Here is a 22,356-nt window from a genome sequence, read left to right as displayed (position 1 = left end):
TCACTTTATTTAATGCATTCATCAAAGGGTTATAGCACTTTTATGAATCAGTAGTTCATCACATTATGATACAACAATACAACATAGAAAGGGCACCATAACAATACATATATAAAAACTATCAAGAAAACCCTTGTGTTGGGTACAGTCCAATGGATCAAGGCTTCTCATGCTCGTACCAGGTGTCATCCTGCTTTTGGCGGTCACACAGAAGTAGAGGTCAGGGCCGGTACATTACACTGGAAGCAGAGGTGTGTCGGTGACAGTTCTTGTAGGATGGTACCTCAGGTTTTCTACAGCTCCTTTATGCACAGAAGCAAAGCATTTTATACCACACTAACATATTGTCACAGCCACATGGTGACATTTAAGAACAACCTAGGGGAAGTGCCACCGGTATTCATCCCAATAAGAGGGGGTCACAGTTGGGCTTTACCTTTATTATTCATTTCTGCTACACAGCTCTTGTCACCATAGGTCCTAGTCATTTCCAGTTACTCCCCTGAATGTATGTAATAGTAGAAACATGATCAATTATAGGAACTCTTATCTGCTTATTTAAGATTGGCCAACCACTGGTGTACAGAAATTACCAGTGAAAGTAAAAGCACGATCACATGTGACAAGAGGCGGTAACGGTCCTTTGCACTCGAAGATGAGTTGGATGTTGCTGTGTTCACTGGCGCATATTTCAGTTCTGAGAATGTACAAAACGATTTTACTCAAACTACCGCAGATTTCTGCATTTATGTCCCTAATGAATCAGGTCCACTATATCCAAACATAACTATAGACAGAGACAACTATAGAGATAAAGCTGTATTTGTGGTAAAAGGTGGCTCTACCAATGTTTGGGGTATGTACACCTAGGCTTGCAGCATATTTCATTTCTTTTCTTTACTTTCTAGATCTGTAAGCAGCTTTGGAACATGCCAATTTACAATGCAGTCTCCTGATTGGCTCTGGCTGATTATGTGATATTACAGTGAATAGTTCAAATCATGCATTGATTTTACAGAACCGGAGTGAAAACATCCTTGAATAATTCAGGCAGCTGGTTTACAAAGTAATCCTTTACTCAGTATTAACATAGTATTCAGTCTTGAAAAAGTTTATTCTTTCTCTAATGTTGTCCCTACATAACATACTTGAAAAAAAAATATTTTACTATGCTACCAAAAGAAATCTGTCTTGAGAAAAATAGTATACAATTCACGAACTAAAAACAAAAGTTTTTTATGGCAAAATGGATGGATGCACCCAAATGCTGACAATTGTCTTGGTCAAGAAGGGGGTGGTGGGATTGACCTGCTAGTCACGAAGTGAATAACTATACATGCATCTTACATAAGGATAGGTACACACAGACCCAATAATTGTATGAAAGCCCTACAATCAGCCGACATCCGACCGTTTGGTCAGATATCGTGTGAACGTGTTTAGTGACACCATGATCTAAAGTCGTCCTACAGTGCCGATCATCGTTTTATTTGGTTGGTCATACTGTTTAATATTTTCCGACCAATCATGTAGTGTGTATGCACTCATGCTCACGATCTCCGTAGAGTTTACAGAGTCGGGCTCTTTTCAGCCGATACTAGCAACGAATGTCCCGGTGAATAAATGTAGAGAGTGCTGTAGAAGGAATAAATAATTTGTTCGTTCTGAGGCAGTTTTTTTATATTCAGTGTCTCAGAAGCTAACGAAATCCGTTAGGACATGTGACTAGCTATAACAAAGCGTTTTAATCAGTGTGACAATGTGACAATAATGAATGAATGAATATTGTGCTGTCATTCTCTGAGGACTGGAGGACAAGATGAAGGACCAGATGAAGAGCACAGATCTGAAGGTAAATCGTCTCAGTGTGTATGCATGAATCACCAGACTGATCAGACCTTCAGTCGTAGGTACAATGTGAGATAACACGTCGGTCAGAAAATTCTTCAGTGTGTACCCAGCCTAAATATAATACAACTTGTTGTGCTCTTTGTGTGTTGGAGACAGGAGCTGTTTAACTGCATAACATCTGTATCCATAACAGAAACATAATGCTATGACAGTTATGTATTTGCGAACTTGACTTTTAAAGTAATTTTCTGCATACAAATGTGGTTACATTAGTGATGGGCAACAGGTGGCCCCAGGGCCACAGGCAGCCCTCTGGGCCTCTACCAGCTCCTTCAGACTTTGATGTCAGATTTGTTTTCGATGGCTTGTAAAACGTATTTATCTTACAATAAAGTGCCTGCTGATATATTATTACAGACAGATGTCTCCTTCTTTGATTATATCTATTGTTTTAACTTATCGCTGATATTAAGGGTGTTGAGCACCCCTTTTGAAGGTTAGAGGACCACACTATGTGGCCCCTTATGTGTATCACTGGGCTACATGGCAGCAGACTAAAGCCACAAGACCGACATCATTTATAACATCATTAAGTGGGAGAGCAGGCGTCCCACAATTGTCTTCTATTATTTGTAGCACAGTGACCCAGCGTTTTCCAGGTGGACCACCAAAGTTTACAGTTGTCAAAGACAACCTTAATTTCTCTTTTTTTAAATATTTGCCATGCATACGTTATAGTAGAAGAATTGAGTATAGTAATTGAGTTTAGTAGAAGACTCCCTTTAATATCTACAGTCTCAGTCAATACTGGGATTTAATGTAACTCTCATCAAGTCACTCAAGTTATTTAAAATGTTAGGAAAATTAGAAATGTAATTTGGCTCTAGTACTGAATGGGTGGATCTGTAAGCAATTTGACCACATAAGTGAGTGACAAATTACAAAGATCCAGTTATCCCAGTGCTGGGCCAAGCATCCAAATCACATACACATGTGGCCAAGCTGCCTTTCCCTTCAGTGCTGGGTCAGCTGATGCAACCACACATGTGATGCATGAGGTCATTTGACCTGATTTACCCCTTACCTATGGCGTCTGATTCACCGGGATTACATTTTCATCTCCCATGCTATACACGGTACAGTGGTTGGCCAATTTCTTGGAAAATAACCACACATCTGCACAGGAGGAGAGTCGCAGAGTGCAAACACTAGCAGTGGGATACAGAGAGGGACAGCCAAAGAGTATAACTCTAGGCATTAACCTGCAGACAGACAGACATGCATGCAGTTGTTTATCACAGACGAGATTTTAAGTTTAATTGTAGAGCAAACATATCTTTATCCCCGCCAGTTCATAGCTGACAATCCCCCATTCAGCTATGAATAAACTCACACCGATTCTCACTTTCTTGTCTGCCAAAATTGCAGAGATTTACACTCCCTAATATATCTAAGTTGACAAATCCCGAAAATTCATTTCCACGGGCAGGCTAAATATTAATCCCTATAACCTGAGTAAGTGGGACAGGTACAGTGTAAAGATGTATAAATTATAGGAGAGCTGCTCTGACTACAGCTATGTTTTACTTGTTTCTGAAGGCAAAAATTATAAACTGGAGCCCCCTGATTGCTCATCTCATATAGACACCATTGGAGAGAGTCTGGAGCGTATATTCCCGGCATGTGGACAGCTCGTGGTAACTGTACACTTTCTGAATACCTCTACATAGGGGACACTGTGGTTGGCAGAACAATGAGGGTAACCTGCCAAGGCGTCAGCTTACTGCAGAATTTAAAATGGGAGACTTATCTGTTCTTTACATCCAAGAACTGCTGGCTTTAAAATAAAAGGCTTTAAGGATAAAAGGGATATTTATATGCTTGCAGTAACCCACGAAAGACCAGTGTACCCGTCCAGGTCTATGGGTCAGCTGAAGGGACACAGAAACTGATATGCACCGATGAATACAATAAGTATATGAGGCATGTGCGCTTAAATGAGCAAATGCTGAATCCTTATAGAAGTATATACGTTTGTCGTTATTCCTACAAATTAAGTGCTCTTTTGAGGAAGACAGTGCAGAGGAGAAAGCCATCAAGATATGGATACGGAGCCAGTAACAAAGAGGCCAAAGGCACGGTCACAAGGCAAACTGCTCTATAGTTGTCAAATGTGGGATTCTACTGTCAGACCATTACAAATAGATATAAGGTCCTAACTTAAGAAAAGTGATGCCGGTATATCCACTACTTGTGAGTTTCTATCTGCCAATTTTAAAACTAATTTTCCAAAAATAACAACTTCCTCCTAAACATAATACAATACTATACTTACTCTTCGGACTCCCTGGCAGCGCTAACCAATGGGATAACACCCTACTATGGCGCTATATAAATAAATGGTGATGATATTCAATATGGAGCCACTGTTTATTGGCCCACCATATATATCACTGCTTGGATACATCCTATTAGTTAAGGCTGCCAGGGAGTCCGAAGAGGAAGAGGAAATAGGCAGATTATATTTACCTTTTAATTTTGTTTCCTCGAAGGACTCCAGAGCAGCATTAATATTCCCGCCCTTGTTGAGCATTATGTTCAGAAGCAGCTTGAGGAGTCACTGAAAAACACTGAGGAAGAGAAGTAACATTATATAGCCACAGGTGTTATTTTCCTGTCTATGCTCAGCTATTAGGATGTTAACCCATTTCTTAGGACTGCCACTGAGTCCTTCGAGGAAACAAAGTTAACCATTCCTCTAGGTAGAATAGAGGCAGTGGCAGGCTGGCCCTCAACCCCCCCCCCCCCCCTTGATGCAATATTACCTCAATATTGCATCCACGGACACGCGATGCGGCTGCGTGTCATGTGATGCAGCGGCCTGTGCGCCCCCCCGGGCTGAAATTTGACAGCCCGCGCCTGAATAGAGGATTGGTTAAGAGTGTGGCGACTACAGTTTAATGCATAAAAAATGCAAAATCAAGCACTGGGGTCTCAAAAACCCAAAGGCTAAAAATAGTATTAAGGGCACTAGAATAGAAACTACTGAGGAGGAAAGGGATCTGGGAGACACTATTTCAGGTGACTTAGAAGCAATGAGAAATGAGAAAGATAACGAGAAAGGCAATTCAGATGCTTGGTTGCATAGAGAGAGGAATCAGTAGCAGAAAGAAAGAAGTAATAACAACTGTATAGGTCATTGGTACGGCCTTATTTAGATACTGTGTTCAGTTCTGGAGGCCATATCTCCAGAAGGATATAAATACATTAGAGACTGTGCAACTAAAATGGTGCATGGCCTACAGCCCAAAACTTACCTGGAAAGACTAAAATATCTTAATATGTATAGTTTGGAGCAGAGAAGGGAAAGGACATGATAGAAACTTTCAAACTCATCAAGGGTTTCTGAGGAACGCACGAGAACCGCTGATCACCGACCGCTGACCACAGTGAGACACTGCGCTAGATGTCATCTATTGATGTTACCTGCCCGCAATGGATTATGGGCACCTGAACTGCAATCTCCAAGACCTGTTGAACACACCACATGAATTTACTATACTACCATTTTGAGAACATTTTTTAGTCTTTAACTAAGTTGTTGGGAGCTTTATCCTCAGGATTTATTGACAGAAGTGGAAAACATATAATTAACTATATCTACTATTGAGGATTATTGACCATTGCCGGTTCTTGATACCGCCTTCATAGTGTGGTCTTTGGAATTCCATCACGTTTCATATTCCATGCTGAATTCCGGGACTTGCAATTCATATGTTCATTGACGCTGTCTACTTGTGTAACTGGACTTTTTCACTGGGCGTCCTGTTTTTGGTTGTTGGAAGGTCTCTTTAGGATTGCCCTATTTCCATATATTTTATTACAATATTACAATTTTACAATCTGCAATTTTTAGGTTGTTTATATTGTTTCCTTTCATTTGGTACATTTTGTCTCATTTTGAATAGAAGTTTACTACGAGCGCAGTTGGGAAATTATAGTTTATTTTACAAAGGTACAGGAGGGAAACATTCTTCAAAGGAAGAGAAGTATTAGAACACGAGGACATGCACTGACACTAGTAGATTCAGAGGAAATGTGAGGGAAAAATTACTTCACAGAAAGGGTAATGGATAAGTGGAATAGCCTCCCATCAGAGTCTAATACAGTCGAACAAGTTAAACATTAAAAGTTTACAAAAAACTAAGGATCAGATAGGGTTTGAGTTAAAAAATGGGCAGACTAGATGGGCCAAGTGGTTCCGACAAATTCTATGATTCTATGTAACAGGTAAGCATAGTTTGCCTATATATTGTGGTATAATTATTTTGTTTCAGATGTTTTCTGAATAAATGCACTATTGAAATGTAGCATAAAAGAAAAATAACATATGAATGCTCAAAAAACGTTACAATACTGAGCAAAATAACTGCTGTACATAAACATCAGAATATCCTGGTCGACTAACACGGATGGCTGGGTTGACATTTTGGAGTTTATTTTGGATCATTTCTGTATTTCTAAGAAATGAATGGGTACAATGATAAAGTTGTTAAAAGTCTGGTCCTCATAACATCCTTAGTTAATGGGTAAATCACGTTATCCCCACACACAGCAGTAGTAGGTGAATATGAATTGGATTGTGTTTCTCCAATTGACCATGTTGTATGTAAAAATGCTTTAAAGCATTTGTGGGGGGAATCCATTTTGCACATCTGGACAAGAGATGAGTAAAAATGTCAAAACTGTTCCACAAAATATTCACATTATTTCGCATTTGGCACAGAAATTTGTAATAATTTTGTAAATTAGGGGAGCTTAGAACAAGGTGTTCCCAGTTTGAATAATTCCACAAAGTGCAAATTTTAAAGTACAGTGCGGCTTTCTAGAGAATGGTGCAGCAAAAGTAGAACTTGAAGATTGTTTCTGTGGAACTTTGCACCTCTGCAAAACAATCTTCCGCCTCATAGTTTAATGTGTGCAAAAGTTTGTCGCAACTTTGCTTATCTGTAATCTAGACCAATACCACGGGGGGTTACTTTTCAAGATGCAGCCATTTTGGGAACGATCCTAATTATCCAGAACTTCAGAGCCTCTGCAGAAGCAATGTGAAACTAAAAAGTCAGCCATGTAATATCGGCATAGCTGAAAAATCCCCTGAATTATTTCTGGGCCCCGTCATGTGTCCAATCAGCGAATAAAGCACAAACATGTGGTAACCCGTACTAAGGAGAAATAGCTAAATACATGTTGGAGCTTGTTCTCTAATTACCCATGATGTGTGTGAAAATACACATGAAGCATTTGTGAAAGAAATAAAACTTTAATTTTCTTGAGCATAATTTCAACGAAAACCAGTAAAATAACAGGTTCAAATTCTCACCCTGGGCCTGATGCTGAGTTGGACATACGCCCAGTTGCGTAGTGTCAGTTTTGAAAACTTGCATTGCGCATGCCCACAAAGGAAGCTCTCGTATATGTGCACACTTGCGCCTCTTTACAACTTTAGAGGTGGAATGGGGGAGGGAAGACTAGAGTCATAATATAGTAAGGGCGTATTCGCAGAAATGCGGGCAAGGCAGACTAGCACGGAGAATCATATACGTCTGTCAGGAGCCGTATCTTCTGCACATGCTAGAGGGCAGGTCTAAATCCATGTTAATGATGATGGGGAAGGTCGCCAGCACATAATAGCTGCTTCTGATTGGCTGATAGCAAATGCACCTCTGAAGCTGATAGGTGCTTCCTACATTGACCGTGCAGATATTATAGGAGTTTGTGGATGTATTTTGAAATATATTTTTTTAGCTACTTCTTTCAAAACAAATGTTAGCAAACATTTCTTGTGCTTAAGATCTGGTTGTGTGTACACCTAGCTGAGTGTAAGTACGTCTGACAAATGCAGCAGGTGTAGAACTGGACGTATCTTGAGCAGTCTCTGACTCAGCATATGGGCGCAAATACTATTTAGTCTTTCAACGCTAAAACATAGCCCTTTATCTCTAAACCATGTAACATTGTTATATATTGAATAAGGCAAACATATTTTGGTTCTCTGTAATAAAACACAGGTTTAGATATATTTATGCACTTGCTATTTAATCATTTATATCGTTAATGTTCTTTTTTGCATATTTTCTACCCTTTTCCTCATATAAAAAAGTTAAATGACTAGATTTACCAAACTGCGGGTTTGAAATAGTGGAGTTGTTGCCTATAACAACCAATCAGATTCTAGCTGTAAGTTTGTAGGATGTACTAAATAAATCATAACTGGAATCTGATTGGTTGCTATAGGCAACATCTCCACTTTTTCAAACTCACAGTTTAGTAAATATACCTCCAAATCCTTTTTATTAATAAATGCTACCTAAGGAGGTCGTATTCATTTGAGTAAATAAGGAATAAAATATATAATGGGCGCTATATACCACTCACATAAGCAATGTTGATCTGTACTGTAGCTCTCAAAGACAGGGCTCTGAAGCCTGTACACATATACAAAAAACACAGAGAAAGAACGTGCTGTATAGGAGTAAATGTTCTCTGGGACAAACCATGTTACAATACAAGGGGTGCAAATTGGTTTATTGTTTTGCATATAAGTTTTATACTGGCTATTTTTTCATGTAACACACAAATAGCTATAATTTTTACACTGATATTTAAAGTTGAACTATTTTTAACTATAAAACTGTCCCCACATTTTAAATGTACCTCTCCTTCGTATGCAACATGGTTTTGTCCAAGTGCAAAGTTCTCCTTTTGTTATGCTTTGCCCTCCTTAATGACTCAGGCCCAAACAGTGATCACTTCAGCATGTCTCATAAATGAAACAATTAATTCACAACACTCTCAAGTGGGAAGTAGAGTTTATGCCACTGCCTGAAGTGTGGATCTGTATTAATTCGAACTCTCCAGTATCAATCACCTAAGGAATATCAGCTGTGAACAGAACCCCTCTTCATATGGGAACAAACCACTGCTTACACCATAGCAATACTGCTGAAATTTAAAGCAGAAAGTACTTATCCTTATAGAGATTTACTCCATTAACCGGAGAGCTCTAAGATGTATTGATCCCAGAATTATTCAGCTACTGAGGATTACTTCTGGAAGTCCCGTCAAGAAGTAAAATAACAAAATCAAGCTATTATAGAAAGGAATGTAGGTCCAGTGAACCACAATGTGCTGCTGAGAGTACAAAAGGAAAAAACAGCCAGCTACCAGTGACAGTCTTCAGCTGTAAAATAGAGTCACCATCAATTGGCCCAGTGATTCACTTGTCAGGCCTCCTGTGTTTTCATGAAGCAGGAACTACTTTTAAATGGATCACTGTGCTTGATAGCTATTGGCTGGGAATACTTAAAAGCAGCTGGATATTCTGGGGCGAAGAGGGTGGCATGTGATTGTTCTGTAGTGGCTTACATCCAATCAAATGTCTTCTTTCTTGTCCTGGAATATCCTATTGGTTATAGGTGTTCCTAGCCAATTGCTGTCAAATACAACATAAAAGCAATGCTAATGCAGAAGAGTTGCCTTGTCCTCTTGAACCCATTGTGGGATAAATTAGCTGTAAGCATCTGAATACCTTCTGTTATACAGATGATCCTGTTCATACACATAAATATAGCATTATTCTTATTTTCAAAATATATCCATTATATCCATTAGGAAAAGGAACAATTCTCTGCAGTATATCTCGCTTCAGCTTTCACATCAGACTTTCTGCCTGACAGCTATTTTTACATTTATCAAGTCAATGCCAAGTTTAACACATTGAGTGTTAGATTAGCACATTTTGCACAAATGTAACACATGCCTAAGTCATAAAAGACTGTCTGTATACAAGCAAATATAAGTCTAACAAACCCATTTACAGGATTTCCACATAGAACTGTTGAGACTAGCTTTCTACTTCCACCTGCTTGTACATAATGTGGTTTAAAAAAGACATCTACAAAGAATGGATTAACAATATTTAAGTTGGCATTCACTCTAGAACTTTAGAGCTACCTGTCGTTATTTTATGTGTAATGACTCTCTCATGGAAACAACCTGTAGCAGGGAAGAGACTAAGCTGAATGAGGCATGACAGGTTGAAGGTATATGGTGGCTAAGGGAGGTTTGGAAATACCAAGGTGTTGGCTAGCTGGTTGTGGATAGCTAAGGAGGAGTCACATGGTAGAAGTATGGTTTCTGTTTGGATGGACCTAGTCAGAGGTTATAATATACTGAATGGTTCACATCTCCTGCTCTAGTTTGGCAGGGTATTATTTTTTTGGGCAGCTTAGATTAGTATTTCAGTAAATTTACTCTATTTCAATAGGAAGTACAACATTTACAAACTACTTCCTTCTTAGTGTGGTGCCTGTTTGTATCAGGTAGTGTCAGATCTGGACTGTGGGGGCATGTGAATACCCATGGCAGAGACTATATTGGGACTTTTGGCATTTTGAGGGCATGGCGGAATATGAGTCTAAAATTCTGAATATTAGACTTCTATGTACCCAAATACCCCCAATCTTATTTTATGGGAACACTTAATGCTCCTAAATTAACAAACTGGGGGGTGGTAATTTGGGTCCTAAAATGAATTGATGAATTTTTATGGCCTGAACCAACTTCAGGTCATACAGGAGTCCCATTTCCATTTCAATGTTATGTGAGCCATGGAGGTTCACTGGTGGTTACATATGGGTTTATGAGGGTACATGTAAGCTTATGAGGCCACAAGTGAGCTTATGAGGCTACGTGTGAGCTTATAAGGCTACATGTAAGCTTATGAGGCCACAAGTGAATTTATGAGGCTACATGTGAGCTTATAAGGCTACATGGTGGCACATAAGGCTTTAAATTGACATTATTGAGTCCAATAATTGCATTATGGGGCTATGTAGATGGAGATAGGGACATGGGTATGTGCATTACCTTACAGATATTTATAACATACTGGGTGGACTATTTTGTTGTAATAGCGAATATAAAGTTTCTGTACAGCACTAATTTAGTACATTAACTTAAAAGTCCTGTAACAATGTGCTCAAATAAACTCAACTTGGCAGGTTTGATATCCGGCGACATGGTCATATGAATAATCAGCATTGTGTCATGATTTGTTATGAAACAAGGAAAGAAGATTGGTCACAGGGATGATCAAAACAATCTACAGAACTATGGTGTTGAGTTGAATACTGCCTTGTCCTAGTCAATTTGATCCACAATCTTTGGATGGATTTAAAGCACAATAAATATTATCTTATCCAGCCCTTTTTGTTTTCGTGAACAAATATAATGACGACAAAATCTCGACTAACAATATTAAATATCAACTAATAATCACTCAATTAAAAAATAAAAAGTATAACTTCAACAAAAGAGATGTTACTTCCAACAAGCAACTTAAATTTTTGGAGAACTGCAATTGGCTGTGATCTCGTTGCAGCTGCATGTATATTCTGGGAATTATAATTGTCTAAGGATTCTTGGAACTGCAGTTTTCTAAGGATTCTTGGAGAATTAGAACAACAAAAATCTGTAGGGATAATTGTAATCCAAGTTTGGACAGGACATTAAAATGTGCCAGATATTCACCAGTGGTCCTAAGCCTAAAAAAGTCCCCCATAGCATGGGACACAAGGAAAACATGAACCTTTTTCGTTTCATGTACTTTCTCAAATCCATTCACGAAATATGTCACAGTATTGCAGATTTTTCTATACTGGCAACCAGTATCTGATCCTTGACCAACGTGAAATGTAGCACATCCCTGTGATCCAGGTTTGATTTATAGGAGTTAACATTTAAGGTTCACAGTTGCCGGGATTGTTCTCTTCCATACTCTATGCTGTCAGCACATACAGAGGATCCGTGCATGGATGGAATGTTTACAATAAATGACAGTCTTGCTGTACATGTTTGTATACTGACAGCTGTAACAACAGTAGGTTTTAGTTGTGTGTGACATTGCAGGCAGAATGTACTGTGTGTATATTTCCTCTCTCTGCCCTATCGTGCTCTATATGTATTGTACCTTAACAGTCTTAGGCAGATCACTGATGGGCTGTTAAATGTATCTGTTTGCATTTCATTTTTGTTTCCACAATGGATGCCATTTCTTCCATATTAATATAGTTTTAAAAACAATTATGTGTAGTTATAAATATATATAGTGAAATTCACAAATGTCTCCTACAGAATTCTAAAATTTATTTTTAAAATGTTCTCAGTAACATGATATTCACTTTGCTAGATTGCCATCTGTTAATGTACTGGAGTCTGAGATCCCCAACATCATTGAAAAGTTATGTGACCACGCCCATGTGCACCTCAGTGGAGGGCTTAGGATAGAACTCAGGTGAGTCCTGCTGGAGGCGGAGCTGAGACCTAGGACCAGTTGGAGACAAAAAGGGGACTGAGAGCTGGAATCCAACAAACAGGAACTCGGGAGGTTGATGTGCTGCAAGAGAAGTGCAGACGCGAGAGAGAGTCCCAGGTCTGCTGCGCTGGAGAGTTGGAGGCAGTAGGGTATCCTGTTCCTGAAGAAATGGAACTGCTCCGAGTGACCACAGGGACTGGAAGAGGTGGGAACTTTAGCAGTGCAGGGACTCTGCTTTTGGGTTTTAAGCCACCATAGGTTTGTTGTTTTCTGTAAGCCACTTTGCTTTACCAGTGCTGATAATTAAGTTATGTTTCAAATTCTGAATTATCTGGTGGAGGCTCATATTTTGCAACTAAATTATTTCGAGTTAGGAGTACATCCAGCTGAAAGGTGCATTTTTGCACCGTGACAAATCCATGTCGTGCTGAAGGGAGCAAGTTTACAATATGCAGCAGATTAAGATATGGGAGGGGCAGGGCATGTCCTAGTGTTAAGGAACCCACAAGTGGAGCTGACCTGGCCAAAATGAACGGAAACAACTTACCAACTCCCTGTTCCTGCCCATACTTGTCCGCGCCGTCTAACGTCCCCTGGCGCTGGAAACAGTGAATTTGTCTGGATTCACTATTATCCAATCACCCATTGCAGCAAGCCAATCAGAGCTTTCCACAGGCATTTTGAATTTGTGAGATGCTCCCCCATCCCTCACAATGGCTTATATTTAGCCTTTGGAAGAAGCACAATGCCTTCTATCAGCAGAGATCAAGCGGAGAATAGCTCTGAAAGTAGATGCCATAATTAAAATAGGACAACACCGCAATCAAGATCAGAAGATGCTGGACATTAAAGAAGATACGGCAGAAAGGAGAAAACGCTGAGACTAAAGGAGGAATCCATCCCTGTCAAGTTGAAGACCCCAAGCAGGCAACGGCGGATCCAGAAGAGCCCTGGAGCTCATAATCACTGTCCATCTGCTTCCCCAGATAAGGACGGCCGGAACAGGGGTGTGTTTGCTTTGTCTTCATATCCCCAAAATCTTTGTCAGGCACTGTCAGGCTCTAGGCCCATGGGGATTGGTTCTAATTTGGGCGTTAGTCCTATAGGCACCAAAGTTGCGATTTGGGCTGTTGGCTAGTGGCCACCAAAGTTGTAGTTCAGGGTCGCTAGGATCTTGGGCATCGGTATTCAGGTGTCAGCCCTGTGGTGCCAGTTTACCAGGCCTTAGGCCTGCAGTCCTAGTCTGTGAGTCGGGACACTAGGTCCATGACCATCTTTTCAGGAATTAGGTCTTTTGTGTATTAGAAATCTTCCCATTTGGTTGCTTTCCCACCATTTTTGTCAGTGCCCTTCTTCATCACCTCCTCCACTGGACCACCAGAGTCGGGTTTCTCTACTGATAACCCAGTATTTGCCAATCACCGCTGTCCCCATACAGCTCTATGGGGATGGGGAAAAGAGTCAATTTAAAAAGAGTTGAAATGCACTACTTGTAGTCTTATCATCTGAAAAGTTAATGCCATCTGTGCACGGTGTTAATCAGCTCTGTGCCTGCTTTTAGTCCTGCTGGAGAGGAGAATCATCAGAAAAGATGAAGCTTTTTCTGATTCCTCTGTGGCAGACTGCATGCCACTCCCCCTCCCTGTCCTCAGAAATGGAAGGGGGTTTAGGACTAGCTGCACTTGTTGAAATAGAGTAGTCCTTGGGGTGATGCCAACGGTTGAGGAAGGAGGTGCCAGGTCCTTTTTCTTTGTAGTACCTGAGATTGCCGTGGTGCAGGTGGTGTGTTTATGAGAAGACAGGTGTTAATGGGGTGGGGTGGGTGGGAAAGGGAAGAGGGCTTACATGTATGTAGCAAACTACACAGTTTGATACGTTGTGCGTTTTTTTTTGATGTGCGAGTGGTGTGGTTGAGAGTAAGAGAGGGTGGGGAATAGTGGAATGAAGGCTTGCCGACTGGTAAGTACTCTTGCCTGGGGTGTCTGGTGGTCTAGTGGAGTGCTTGGAGTAATGTGGGGGAGTAGTGTTGTCCAATGCATTTTTTACGATTGGGGACTTCTTCAGGGCTTACCATCCTGCTTGAGTGTGCTGGTATAATACAAGTGGGAGGAAGAAGGGGGCATGGGAGGAGAGATGCTTGGTGATTGGAGGGTGAGTGGGAGTGTGTAATTGGTGAATAATGTGTGGTTGCTAGGTGACAAAACAGACGTGTGGGGGGGTGAAGTAGGGAGGAGGAAACAAGAGGAAGGGAGAAGTCGATATGATATTGTGGTGTAAAACTAGGGATGGTAGGAGGGGATGGAAGAAAGAGAAAAGAGAGAACATAAGGAGAAAATATAGAGAATATCATGAAGAAATAAAATAAATATATAAATAAAAATAATAATAAATTAAATAAAAATAAATATAAAATGAAAATAAATATGGATAGACGAAGAATGTGGGTTGTGGTAGGAAATGGTGGTAAAGTGTGTACGTGGCAGAAAGTGTGTATGTGGGGGGTGGGGGGTGAAGTGGTAGGAAATGTGAAGGATGGATAGAGGGAGTGCAGATTGGGAGAGGGTGGAAAGTAGGGAGAGTGGAGGCAAAGTCCAGTGGTGGACTAAACAAGGTGGGGCCCAGTTTCAAGTTGATGTTAAGGCCTCTAGGAGTGAGGGAATTCAGTTTGTGGATCCATCTTCTTTCTTCTCTTGCTATTTGAAAATCGCCTTCTCTCCAGAGTTGCTTGACTAGTTTGATGCCTATGAAGGGAAGTTGTGATGCATCATGGTTGTGGTGCATTCTTTAGTGTTCCGGGATTCTGTGGGTTTGTACTTCTTTCTTTCTGTTTCTTATGTGTTCTTGTATCCCTGTCTTTAGGTCTCTTCTTGTCCTTTTCATTTACAGCAAGACAGTAGAAGATGCCTTTAGAGTTGCAATTTACTTTATCCTGTAAGTCTGTTGGTTGTTGTTGTTTGTGAATTCCGTTATAGGTTTTGAAGTGTTACTTAGTGGTTCTGCAGGTTAGGCACATGGTGCCATGGTAAAAACCTTTAGTTTTTTTCTTTAAGCCATGTTTCTGTACACTTGTTTTGTCGGTATGAAGCTGAAGTATGGATGTTGTTGTGATTTTTTTGCTTTCCTATAGATGATAAGTAGTGTGGCTGTGAGAATGTCTTTTAGTTTCTCATCCTTATGGAGGATATGCCGGTGGTTTTTTGAGGATTTTTGAAAGTTGTTTGTGTTGCCTATTGTATTGAGTGATGCAGGTGTGAAGCATGGTAACTGTTTCTTTGCTGTTGTCGTCTTTTGTTTCTTTGTAGATGAGTAGCTGATCTCTGTCCATCTCTCTTTGCATCTTCTAGGAGTACTGGATTTCAGTTTCTCTGTTAAAATTTACTTTTTAGAGCACATGCCTGATCCTTGTATGTAGTGAAATCTTCAAGTTTTTTTTGTCTCCTACCTAGATGAAGAGGATATAGTAAATGTAGCTTTGCCATACTATTATGTCTTTCTGGTGGGGGTTGTTGCTCCATATGTAGTCAGCTTCCCACTTAACCTTGAAGAGATAGCGTAGCTCAGTCCAAATTGCGTTTCCATTGCTGTCCCTTTCACTTGCATGTAGAAATTACCTTCAAACCAGAAGTAACTGTGACTAAGAATGAAAAACATACATTTGGTAATAAAGTTTACCTGTTCTTCTGGCAGGGTGGACTCTGTTGTGAGGAATTGTCTGTTATGGTTGCATCCTTGTTTATGGTCGATGATAGCGTATGTGTGTATGCTTGATTCCATTGAAATTTGTTCCTGGTCTGTAAGACTAGAGTTGTGTCCTTAAGGTAGCTCCTCTTTGTGAGTACTAGAGGTTGTAGGAAGTGATCAATGTATTCTGAGAGGTTGATGTGGAGGAGTTGATCCCTGACACAATCACTTTTCCTTTGGGTTTGGTCAATTTCTTGTGGACTTTCGGTACGTAGTAGAAGACTGGTAGTCTTGGATGTAGGCTGAATAGGAATTTGTGCTCCTTCTTACTCAGTATACCTGCATTCAGGCCACTCTTAAGAAGTGTGGTTAGTTCATTGTGGTATTGGAGTGTGCAGATTTTCAGTCCCTTGGATATGGTGGGTTGTGTGAGTTTGAGTGTGTTGAGGTTGAAGATCCCTTCTTGTTTGATTTCTTCTTTTTGTTTCTTGAACTTGGACCTAGCTATATGTTCTCCTCTTTTTCCTTGTCTGAGGGGGTGTAGGTTTCGTCGGTGAGTATATTAGAGAGTCACATGATGAATTCTAAAAATGCTCTAAGCATTTATCAGGGTTGTCTTCCAGTCATGTCTCTTGCATAGAGAATTCTTATTGTTCTTTTATCTTCCTGAGTATTCTATCCTGTGTTGCTCTTTGTGCATCTTCACTGGATTTGATGCCCCTGGAGAATTGTGTCATTGCCAACATATTTGGAGTTAAAGGTGCAATACCCTCTAAAAATTAGGTTTCTATTTAACATATACCACTATTGTTCTTGTAAGAAGACTGATAAATTTGTTCATTTTTTTTTCAGATTTTAATTTGAGCTTCTATTAATGATTTGTCGTTTGCTACAGTTTGGTGACTAACTAAAAGATCGTTGGCACTCTACTGGGAACATGGAGAAGCCGAATAATTCCAGGAAAGAGACACTTGAGTGCAATGGCACAAATAATTGCGTGGGGCAGCATGGTGGCACAGTTGCTATCATTGCTGTCTCACATAACTGGTTGTCATGGGTTGAATTTCTACCAGGGCCTTTTCGGTGTGGAGTTTCTATGTTATCCACGTGTTTGCATGGATTTCTTCTGGGTGCTCCAGCTTCATTCTACAACCCCAATTCATACTGGTAGGTTAATTGTCTTCTAATAAAATGAATCCAAGTGTATATGTTTGAAAGGGAACATAGATTGTGAGGTGGGGACTTGTGTGAATCATTAAACATTCTCTGTAAAGTGCTGCATAATATGTAAACTCTATATAAGTATACTGCTAATAATGTGCCTTACTACTTGCTGCTAAAACCAAATAAAAAAGGTATATGTGGGATTGAGCGATAATAAAAGATTTCTGTAGAAATGAACTGCACTGTACATTACTCACTATTACTATTCATAGCCAAATCTGGACCACAGAACACACTTTGCATCTCATCTAAGTCTGTATCATATACAGAACTTGGTAATTGTTTTACAAAAGGGCTTTTATCTGTGCACCCTTCCTAAAACGAAAAGTGTGTTGCATTGTGCAAGGCATCAGAATAACTGCCAGGAATTTTGAAAGCTTTTGGTTTCACGGTTTCCTCTCAGCAATTTTGTTATATTTTCCATTATCTAGAAAACTCCCCTACTGTGTATGTGCTGGTTACAAGGGAAGTCTATCAGCAGTATTTACACAGTGTGTTCTTTGTACCCAGATATTTAATCTACTTTAGAAACATTCAGATGTTGAATTTTTCCAAACATCCTTTGCTTACTAAAGGAAGCTGCAGATAACACAACAATTGCATTTTCTTAGCTGAAACACTAAGTCAGTTTAGATATTAAATCGTCTTGGAAAGGTTTGGGTATAATTGTGTGATGGCGGATGGTATGTAAAAAAGAAAAAAGGAAGTTAAAAAACCAAACATTTCTTTAAATGAAAACTTGATATTATTATTATTATTGTTTTATTTATATAGCACCAGTTATATTTCGCAGCGCTGTACAGAGAATATCTACTTGTTTACATCAGTCCCTGTCCAATAGAACTAAACGGTTTTGCCTAACATTTCTATTCTATACTAAAAAAAATATTTCCTGTTTTATATATGAAAATAAATAAGTCTGTGGTTGATGTATTGTCCAGGGTATAAGCTGGATATCAATATAATGAGAGGCCATAAGCCAAGCGCACTTAAAGTCATATGTCAGCAGCCCCAACCCCTATTCGGGGTTAGGGCTGCTGACATCTTCAGCCAATAGTATCCACAGGGGAGGGGCCTTGGTTTGGCCCATATATTCTCCCCCCAGTGGTTAATGGGACTTTTTTTTTGCTGAACACATTCTCTCCCTACATTTCCGTGTTGTGTTTTAACATTTTTCTCTTTTGCAGTCAGCTACTAGTTCATACAGTACTATCACTGATTTGCGCAAGTCACTGCTCCCTTCAAAACGACCTGGCTCTTGACCCTTTTGTGTGGCGGACCCCTTGACCTGCTTTGTGTGTGCACGTCATTGTGAGCCCAGAAGGGGTGGAGTCACTATGATGCCAGATTTAGCACCGACCAATCATATAGGACTTTGTCCTGGGACTAATAGTTAGTGCTTGCTGACCATACTCTAATTGGTTTTGCTATTAGTTGTTAGCTGACTTGCGATTTGCTTTCGCCGCCACTATTTCTTATTTACTTCAATAAACGGTCACCTGTTTGCCAAAATTTAAATAGTTGTCTGTGTATTTAGTTACTTATGGTTTAGTGCAGAGGTGTACAAGTTCAGTCCTCAAAGCTACCAACAGGTCATGCTTACAGAATTTCTGTCTGTAGAAACAGGTGGGATAAGCACTGACCCAGTCAAATTAGATTAACTCACCTGTACATGATTAAAGAAATCCTGAAAACATGAACTGTTGGTAGCTCTTGAGGACTGAACTTGGACACCTCCGGGTTAGAGTGTTAAGTCTTAGATGGGTAAGCAAGGTTTGTGCAATGAAGACGAGGCGTCAATAGTATGCAGGTTCCATCCTATTTTGACTTCAAAACAAAAGCATTGTTGTCAGCAAATAACCATACCTTGCAAGTGTGTGTGTGTGTGTATGTCTATATATATATATATATATATATATATATATATATATATATATATATATATATATATATATATATATATATATATATAATTGTGGCAATGGAAGTGGTTTTCCACAGGCCTCTTATCACATGTGATAAAGTAGATGTAAAATGTGATTTGCTTACAAGCTTTAATGTGTTCGTTTCCACAGCTAGCAGCAGAGCTGATAGTGGTGGCTGTACTGAATAGGCGTTACAGAGCACCTGAGGAGCCTTCCTTTAAAGACAAGGTGGGAGTGTCGCCTGTCAGTCACCCAAGCCTGTGGGAGGACACCTGTGTATTTAACCTTGAGTTGTGCTGACAGAAGAAGTGCCATTTATTGTGATGCAAATAATAAATATATTTGATTTAAAACAAGAAGTTTTGTGTTGCTGATATCTGCTGGGTGTTCTTGCAACAGAAGGTGACAAAAGTGCCACGAGAAGGGTGTGTTTTGTTACAAGTGGTGTCAGAAGTGGGATCGCCAAGGACAGCCAACGCACAGCTGTCCACCCAACCACCAGACGCAAAAGGTGGCGAGTGGGAAATGATTGAATATTGCTATCACACCTTAAACTGTATATGCTGTCAGTTGCAGTGAAGTGATTGCTATTGCTGAGCAAGCAATTTTTTTTTGTCTGTGGAGAAACAGAAGCAATATTACTGTCAACTATTCAGCATTTGTTTTTGCAAAAGAAAGCAATTTATTTTTTTTTAAAAAAAAAATGGCTGGGCATTGTAGTGCCATACCTTGTGTATTCACTGAGTTGTGAGTTGGGTGTGGTCCACAAGTATGCTGTTTTGCCTATGCATTGAAGCTGCTGTTTTACCTGTGTGGGAGACTAATGCACATGTTTCACTAATTGCCTGTGGAAATGCTGGACATATGTGAAGCTTAATTTGAAAGCTGCTAGTACAAAATTGTCTTTACTCCTTAAGATGGGCAAGAAAAAGCACAACATGTCTCAAAAGGAAAGTGTGCAAACAGGTGTGTCTGAGGTACATTCTCAACAGGAAAACATGGAAAATCAGAGAGGAGAATCTCGTGCTCTCTGCACAACCCTAGTGTTACCTGTGTCAGAACATGTAACCAGGGAAAAGTATAATTCTTTAGAAAAAAATGTTTATTGAGGAAAACTGCTGCCTTATAAAAGTGTGGAATTTAAAGCAGCACAGAGCAAGAAAATATGATTTTTGAATCTGGGGAAAATGAGCTGCATGCATTGCAAAAAGTGTGTGAAGACAGAGAAAAATCAGAGAAAGTTCTTAATGAAGTAGTAGCAGAGAAAGACAGAGAAATTGCTGCTTTAGAACAGAAGCTTGTCTTGGCTCAGCAAGAGGTATTCTTAGCAAGAGAGTCTGCAAGAGAGCTGGAGGAGTGCAAGTTGGAGAAGCTTGTACTTGATGAACAGCATGAAAAGCTGGAACAGTTACTCCAAGAAGAGAAAACTCTGTCTTCTAGGTATGCTGAGGAATGTGACCAAGCAGTGGGCTTGACATCCACTCAGGAGTTTGGTGAACACGATAGATGAGCGTGTCCAAGTTTGTAAACCCAAAGTAAAGGGCCTAAAGGGGAACCCTGCTGCTAATTTAGGTCAAGCTGTAAGTGTACCTGACAGGAGGTGCTTCAGGTGTGGAGAACTTGGTCACTATAAAGCCAGGTGCACTAGTCGCCAAAACCTAGTGGACTGTTCGGTTGGCCAAGCTGGGCCTGTCTTTTCTCGTTGCTGTTGCGTTTCACTAGCAGTGGTTCACCTTTATGCAAAGTGACAATGCGTTTGAACAACAAGATTGTACATGCAGTCGTGGACTCTGGGAGTGACATTACGCTGGTTTCCAATTCTGTCCTGGCTGGGGCCAAGATCTCGCGGTTGCCCAAAATGACTGTGCGCTGCACACATGGCATAGTCAGGAGATTAAAAGGAACCCTTTTGGCCATTAGTCTGAAAGGCCAAACTGTGAAGCTAGTGGCTGCTATAGCGCCCAAGCTGCCGTATCCAATTGTTCTGGGGCGAGACTTCCCACTCTATAAAGAGGTCCTCGGTGAGCAAGATCTTGTGGTGTTCTGTGTGTGTGTGTGTATGTGTGTGTATATATATATATATATATATATATATATATATATATATATATATATATATATATATATATATATATGTGTACTGCAATGTAAATATGAAGTATTGGTTTACATTTTGATCAAAACATTTACATTTGTAACCAAACATCAACTGTCCATTCACATCTATGCTTCTAACATCCCTGACATGCTGTTAAAATCATGTTCATTCACCTGTCAAGCAACTCTGAGTATGACAAACGGTTGAGTTTTAAACCACACTAAACAGCCTTTACAAGGGTGGCTGGAGAGTAGTTAACACAAATTAAATAATATTTGCATGTAGATGGGCACAAGTGCATGCTGACAGTTGTAGTGCCACAGGCGTGCACTATAAATGGTGGCCACATCATGAAATAATAAGTGTTGTACCCATCATAAATAAATTTATTATTGGCCTTGTTAGCTAATATTGTACCCACAATATAATGCTAAAATAATATTGCCCTCTTAATACAATTAAACATTATTTGGGCCCCACTAATACATTCATAAAATAATTTTGCCCCACAAGATCCTTATTAATCATGCTTTCCCCCTTAATCAATGCAGGATCATTCTGGTATACACAAAAATAATTTTAATGTATGTGCATTGTTTCAAATTGAAATGGTGTATAGGTGTGAAACATATTTTGTTGCTATTTCTATTGCAGTTGACAATAGTAACGTTTGTTGTGTATGTGTGAATATTGATTCATGAAAGGTTGGCACGAATACTTATTGTCCTCACTATCAGTCGGCACATGCAGCTGACCTGTAGCAAATTATACCCCTAAAAATCATGTACCTAAGATGTCCTAAACTTGAATCGGCCACATTTGCTTAGGCGCACCCTCAGCACACCCTTACTGTATGTTGCCTATGTCCATCCACTACTTTCCATCCCACCGTTTCGCCCTTCAAGTCATAGGCACTTGTGTTGGTTGCATTCAGACATTAATTGCATGTAATTCCGTTCATTGGTGTATTCCCGTTCTGGGGCATGCGCGGAGCTATTTCACGCAAATAGACTGAAGATTAATCAGGCCCTATATGTGTATATGTATTTTTGTCAGTAATATCACTTGAAATAATTGTTGAAAGTCCTTGAAAAAAAGTGATCATTCTGTAAATGAATGTGTTTAATATTTGCATGTTACATCAGAACAAATTAAACATGTTTCCTGCTAACTCATTTTATATTAATAAAAGGAAATGT

This window comes from Mixophyes fleayi, chromosome 6 (genome assembly GCF_038048845.1).
Source record: "Mixophyes fleayi isolate aMixFle1 chromosome 6, aMixFle1.hap1, whole genome shotgun sequence".
Lineage (NCBI taxonomy): Eukaryota > Metazoa > Chordata > Amphibia > Anura > Limnodynastidae > Mixophyes > Mixophyes fleayi.
This window is presented reverse-complemented; position numbering follows the sequence as displayed.